Source organism: Olea europaea, chromosome 8 (assembly GCF_002742605.1).
Source record: "Olea europaea var. sylvestris chromosome 8, O_europaea_v1, whole genome shotgun sequence".
Taxonomy (NCBI): domain Eukaryota; kingdom Viridiplantae; phylum Streptophyta; class Magnoliopsida; order Lamiales; family Oleaceae; genus Olea; species Olea europaea.
In genome coordinates, this window is record NC_036244.1 from 12,308,650 (window position 1) to 12,315,374 (window position 6,725).

A 6,725-nucleotide genomic window follows, 5' to 3' on the forward strand; every position below is an offset into this window, starting at 1 on the left:
CTTACCTATGGGCAATGGGTGATGCGAACCCCGTAGCAATAGAAACTACGAAACCCACAACGAGATTGATGCGGAACCCAGGAATGCCAATACTAACCCGGTTTTGGATCTTGAACCCCAAGAATTGAACCAAGAAACCCTAGATTAGCGAAGAACCTAAAACCCCTTGATTACAATTGAAAGAACCCACAATCCAATTGATAGAAGAATCTTGATAAGTTCCAAGATTGTTCAAGAAGAACAATTAAATTGAAAGAATAATTCTCTTTCTATAATATTAAACAATAGTTAAAGTTCAAAGGTTTTTTTACAATGAAAAAATATTCTCCTATTTATACTATTCCTCGAATAGGAGTCAAAAGAAAATATAATTCTAATAATCTAACAAAATTCCTAAAATGTTCGTCCAATATGGTAGGAATTTGATTAAGAATGAAATTCTAGTAAAATAAGGAAAAACGCGAAAAAAAGGAAAATCGCCCCAGAAATGAACCATGATGTCGCATGGTTATAACTCGTGCTGCCGCATGACAATAAAATTTCGGCCATTGAATTCTCGGTATCATGTCGTGCGGCCGCATGGTTATATTGCCCACTCTCTTCTTCGGCTGCTTGTAACGCATTGATCCATTTTGTTTCGGCCTTCGACACGAACACGAAACTTGTCCCATTTTGAGTCCCGAACATGGTTCCATCAATAGTTTCTTGAACGAGCAATCCCATTGCTTGTTTCACTTGTTTTGCTCTCAATCGCGTTATCGGTCCACCTTCGATTATCAACGGGTCTCGTCTCGTGCTTGCCTTTTTCTGGCTCGACTCTTGGATCACATCATCCCCTCCCTCTTCAAAAGGATTCGTACTCGAACCTGAACTTGCATCAAACAGAGAGAGGTCAGATACATTAAAAGTAGCCGAAACATTGCACTCACTAGGTAAATCCACTTTGTATGCATTGTCATTGATCCTCTCGATGACTTGAAACGGTCCATCGCCTCGTGGTTGCAATTTTGACTTCCTCTGTTTTGGAAAACGCTCTTTTCTGAAATGCACACAGACCCAATCTCCAGGCTCAAATGTAACGCGTCTTCTTCCTTTATTTTCTTTGATGCAATCAGCTTTCCTTTCTCTTCGATCTGCATCCTGACCTTTTCATGGAGTGTTTTCACCATTTCGGCTTTTCGTTTCCCATCCAAGCTACCTCGTTCATGCAGATGCAAAGGTATTAAATCAATAGGTGTTAGTGGATTAAAACCATAAACAATTTCAAAAGGAGAAAATGAAGTAGTAAAATGTGTAGCTCGATTATATGCAAACTCTATTAACGGTAAACATTCTTCCCATGATTTCAGATTTTTATTGATCACTGTCCTAAGTAGTTGAGTCATAGTTCGATTAACTACCTCAGTTTGTCTATCTGTTTGTGGGTGACAAGTTATAGAAAATAATAACTTAGTTCCTAACTTACTCCACAGAACACGCCAAAAATGACTCAAAAACTTCACGTCCCTATCAGACACTACACTTTTAGGTACTCCATGTAATCGTACTATTTTCCTAAATAATAAGTCTGCAATATTAGTAGCATCGTCAGTTTTATGACATGGTATGAAGTGCGCCATTTTACTAAACCTATCGACCACTACAAATATTGAATCCCGACCCCTTTTTGTCCTAGGCAAACCTAACACAAAGTCCATAGATATGTCTACCCAATGTTCACTAGGTACAGGCAAAGGAGTATACAAACCATGGGGTTGAACCTTAGACTTAGCCTTTTTACAAGTTATGCCTTTCCACATATTTGTTCTACGTCATGTCGCATTTTAGGCCAATAAAAATGTTCTCCTAATATGTCTAAAGTCTTTTGAACGCCGAAGTGTCCTATTAAACTAACCCCATGTGTTTCTCTTACCAATAATTCACGCAAAGAACAATTAGAAATGCACAACTTATCTTCTCTAAACAAATATCCTTCATGCCTATAGAATTTATCAAATGCACCTTTGTCACATGAAGCATAAATACTAGAAAAATCACAATCAGATTCATACATGCCCTTAATATGTTCGAAACCAAGTAATTTAGTACTTAATGAATTTAAAAGCACGTACCTTCGAGACAACGCATCAGCAACTATATTTTCGTTACCTTGTTTGTACTTGATGACGTAGGGAAATGTCTTGATAAACTCCACCCATCTCGCATGTCTTTTGTTCAACTTACCTTGACCTCGTAAATGCTTTAAAGATTCATGATCGGTGTGTATCACGAATTCTGTGTATCACGAATTCCTTTGGCCATAAGTAGTGCTGCCAAGTCTCCAATGCTCGAACAAGTGAATACAACTCCTTGTCATATGTTGGATAATTCAATGCTGTCCCACTCAACTTTTCGCTAAAGTAAGCAATAGGTCTCCTTTCCAGCATTAACACTGCTCCTATACCTATTCCTGATGCATCACACTCAACATCGAATGTTTTATCAAAATTTAGTAATGCCAAAACAGGTGCTTTACATAACTTATCTTTAATTGTGTTAAATGCAATTTCTTGAGATTCTCCCCAATGAAAACCTACACTCTTCTTTACTATTTCAGTCAACGGATCAGGTGCTAAAATCTTTTACAAATCGCCTATAAAAACTAGCCAATCCATGAAAACTCCTAACTTCAGTTATAGTCTTAGGTGTTGGCCATTCTTTAATAGCTTTTATCTTTTCTTCATCGACTTCCACCCCGTTAGCAATAACCACAAATCCTAGGAAAACAACTCTATCCATGTAGAATGTGCACTTTTTGAAATTTGCATATAGTTGTTCCTTTCGCAACACAACAAGCACACAATTTAAATGTTTTAAATGCTCATATAGGTTTTTGCTATAGATTAAGATGTCATCAAAATAAACTACAACAAATTTCCCAATAAAAGCACGCAAAACATGGTTCGTGAAATGCATAAAAGTGCTCGGTGCATTAGTGAGTCCAAACGGCATAACCAACCATTCATACAATCCATACTTAGTTTTAAACGCCGTTTTCCATTCATCACCCTCCCGCATGCGTATTTGATGATACCCACTCTTAAGATCAATCTTACTAAAAATGCAAGCACCATGCAACTCATCAAGCATATCATCTAGCCTAGGTATTGGGTGACGATACTTTACCGTGTTATTGTTGATAGCTCGGCAATCTATGCACATTCTCCAAGTCCCGTCCTTTTTAGGCACCAACAAAATAGGTGCAACACATGGACTCATGCTCTCCCTGACATAACCTTTGCTCATCAACTCCTCCACTTGCTTTTGAAGCTCCTTCGTCTCCTTGGGATTGCTTCGGTAAGCTAGTCGATTCGGTATGACAGCTCCGGGTACAAAGTCAATCTGGTGCTCGATGCCTCTGATTGGTGGTAATCCACTTGGCATCTCCTCAGGAAACACATCGTCAAACTCCTGCAATAAAGACTTAACCAAACTAGGGAGGGATGTGTTAGAATCCTCAAAATTGAGGAGGAACTCTTTGTACACTAACAATATCATTCGCCTATTATCGCTCATAGCCTTTTTTAACTCACTCTCCTTTGCATAGAAGTTGACCTTTGGCTTTTCTCTCCGCTCAGCTGACTCCTTTTCTTTCCTCTCAACTGACTCTTTTTCTCTCCGCTCATGTGGCTTCTCTCTCTTTTCTCCACTTTCAGCCACCTCACTATTTTCTCTCTTATTGATTGTCTCACTATTACCTCTCTTTTTTCCTGACTCTCTTATTCTCTCGTCTTCCTCACTTTTCAGCTTGATTTGATCTCCATACACTTGTGCCAGTGTTAATGGTGCAAGAGTAATAGTCTTCCCATCCTTGACAAAGCTATAACGATTCCTATAACCATCATGTGTGACCCTTCTATCATATTGCCATGGCCTTCCTAACAAGATATGACCCACATGCATAGGCACCACATCACATACTACTTTGTCACTATAACTCCCAATTGAGAAATTAATTAAAACTCTTTTATTCACCCTAACTTCCCCACTTTCATTCAACCATTGCAACTTATAAGGCCTAGGGTGTCTTAACAATGCTAGACCTAATTTCTCAACTAGAGTTGTACTTGCTACATTCGTGCAACTCCCACCATCAATAATCATACTACATACCTTATCGTTGATGTAACAATGTGTGTGGAATATATTTTCTCGCTGATGCTCCGAATCATCCACTTTGACTTGAGTGTTAAGAGCTCTCCTTGACACCAACGATTTCCCAACAGCAAACTCCAATTTTTCTTATTCTTCAATGTCTTCCAATGCAGGCATGTCCTCAAACTCTCCTTCACTTTCACTCACCACCTCTCCATTATCCAACAAAACCATTACCCGTTTATTTGGACATTGAGAAACAATGTGCCCTGACCCCAAGCATCTGAAACACTTGATGTCTCGATTCCTTGATGGTTGTGAATCTGTTTTGGGTGTTGTTTTGTTAGCACTTTCTTCTTTCCCTTTCTGCCACTCATTCCTACCTTTAGGTACAACTTTATCACCTGGGTTGTTGTTGTTCCACGCTGGCTTCCAAGATAGATTAACACTCGAAGTTCCTAACGACTGCCTAGCTGCCCCTTTCCTCTTCAGCTGTCTCTCTACCTTCATAGCCACATGCAACATGTCTTCCAACTCCACATAATATTGCAACTCCACTATATTGGCAATTTCCCTATTCAACCCATTCAAGAATCGTGCCATGGTAGCCTCTCGATCCTCCACCACATTGGCCCTAATCATGAGTATTTCCATCTCTTTATGATAGTCCTCTACACTTTTCGACCCTTGATATAGACCTTGCAGTTTTTGATGGATCTCTCGGTAATAATGGCTAGGAACAAACCTCTTTCTCATCAATGACTTCAATTCCTCCCAAGTGCTGATTGGCCTTCCCCCACTCCTACATTGTGAAGTAATCACTTGATCGCACCATGAAATTGCATAGTCACTGAACTCCAAAACTGCTAACTTCACCTTTTTCTCCTCCGAATAGTTATAACACTCGAAGATCATTTCAACCTTCCTTTCCCACTTCAGGTATGCCTCGGGATCACTCCGTCCTTTGAATGAAGGAACTGTCATTTTTATATTTCCCAAGTTTCCATCCAACTCCTCCCCGCAATCATTCCGACCCCGCCTGTCGAACCTATCGCCTCTATTCCTCATCCTTCCCATCTCAACACCGTGAAATTCATCTTCGCCCATGTCACTCCCATATCCATACTCCTCTCGCCTTTCCCTTCTAGGCTCCCATCTATCCGGTCCTCTGGCATTGGATACATCTACTCGATGCCCCTGACTAAGATTAGCCACCGATGTATCTAATCTATTCATCCAAGCCTCCTGCTTCTCCAACCTATCTCTCACATCTCCAAACGCCCTCTCAAACCTCTGCACTAAATCCTCCGTTGCATTGTTATTATTGCCTTGTCGGCTTGAGTTTGATTCTACCCTTTCTGACATCCTAGCACTAAAATTTTATTTTACTGCCTCACCAAAAGTCATTCGAAAACACTCACAATGGATTTTACCCTCTATTAAGCTCACCTCTCTGCCTTTTACCACTCAATTCTTTTAACAATTGCTTCTAGGAATAATCAATGAACTCAATCAATTAATCAATTCGTGTAGAATTCCCCAAACCGGATGTGACTCAATAATTGTAACAAAGGACTCAAAGAAAACTTTTAAAACTTGATTTGAATGAAGGAATGGAATGATTCAATGTGTCCAAGTAATTTAGAAACGATAATGAATAATAATAGTTGGTTTTTGACGGATCAATAATTATTTAACAAATTTTTTTTAACTGTATGGATGAACAGTACCGTATGGATGAACAGTAATTTTTTTTAGATCCGAAAATCAATAACAAAACCAACAAAGAAAATGAAAACTGATTTGGGCGAAAATTGAGCCCAAAAACGGAATTTGAAGATTTTTGATGAAAATTTTGGATCAAAGATCAAGAAAACCTTCTGGACACAAGAACACAAGAAATTGAAAAAAAAAATTAGAAAACAAAGGATATAACCTGATTAAATTGGAACCAAAGCTCTGATACCAACTGATGCGAACCCCGTAGCAATGGAAACTACGAAACCCGCAACGAGATTGATGCGGAACCCAAGAACGCCAATACTAACCCGGTTTTGAATCTTGAACCCCAAGAATTGAACCAAGAAACCCTAAATTAGCGAAGAACCTAAAACCCCTTGATTACAATTGAAAGAACCCACAATCCGATTGATAGAAGAATCTTGATAAGTTCCAAGATTGTTCAAGAAGAACAATTAAATTGAAAGAATAATTCTCTCTCAACTCCCTCTCTTTATGCAAACCCTTTAGCCACTAACCTTGCTTTGAATCTTGTACCACCAAGCTTGGTAGGATCCTCTTTCTTTTTGCACAACCACTTGCAACCAATAGCTTTCTTACCTATGCGCAATGGGACAACCTCCCATGTTTGGTTCTTATGAAGTGATTCCATCTCTTCTTCCATCGCTGCCAACCAATTCTCACTATTGTTGTTTAAAATAGCTTCCTTGAAAGTGGCAGGCTCATCATCCTCTACCGAGAGTGCATACTCTACAAAATTTGTCTGAATATAGTGCCTCAAAGGCTCGTCTGACCCCAACTTTAGAACTTGCTTGTAAGTACGACATGGCCTAGAGGAAGCCAAGTTACCT

General features: G+C 39.3%; 1 pseudogene; it reads right to left on the reverse strand.

Moving 5' to 3' along the window:
• Nucleotides 1–690: 690 nt before the first annotated feature.
• LOC111398290 overlaps nucleotides 691–6,725 on the reverse strand; it is a 9,107-nt pseudogene continuing 3,072 nt past the window's right edge.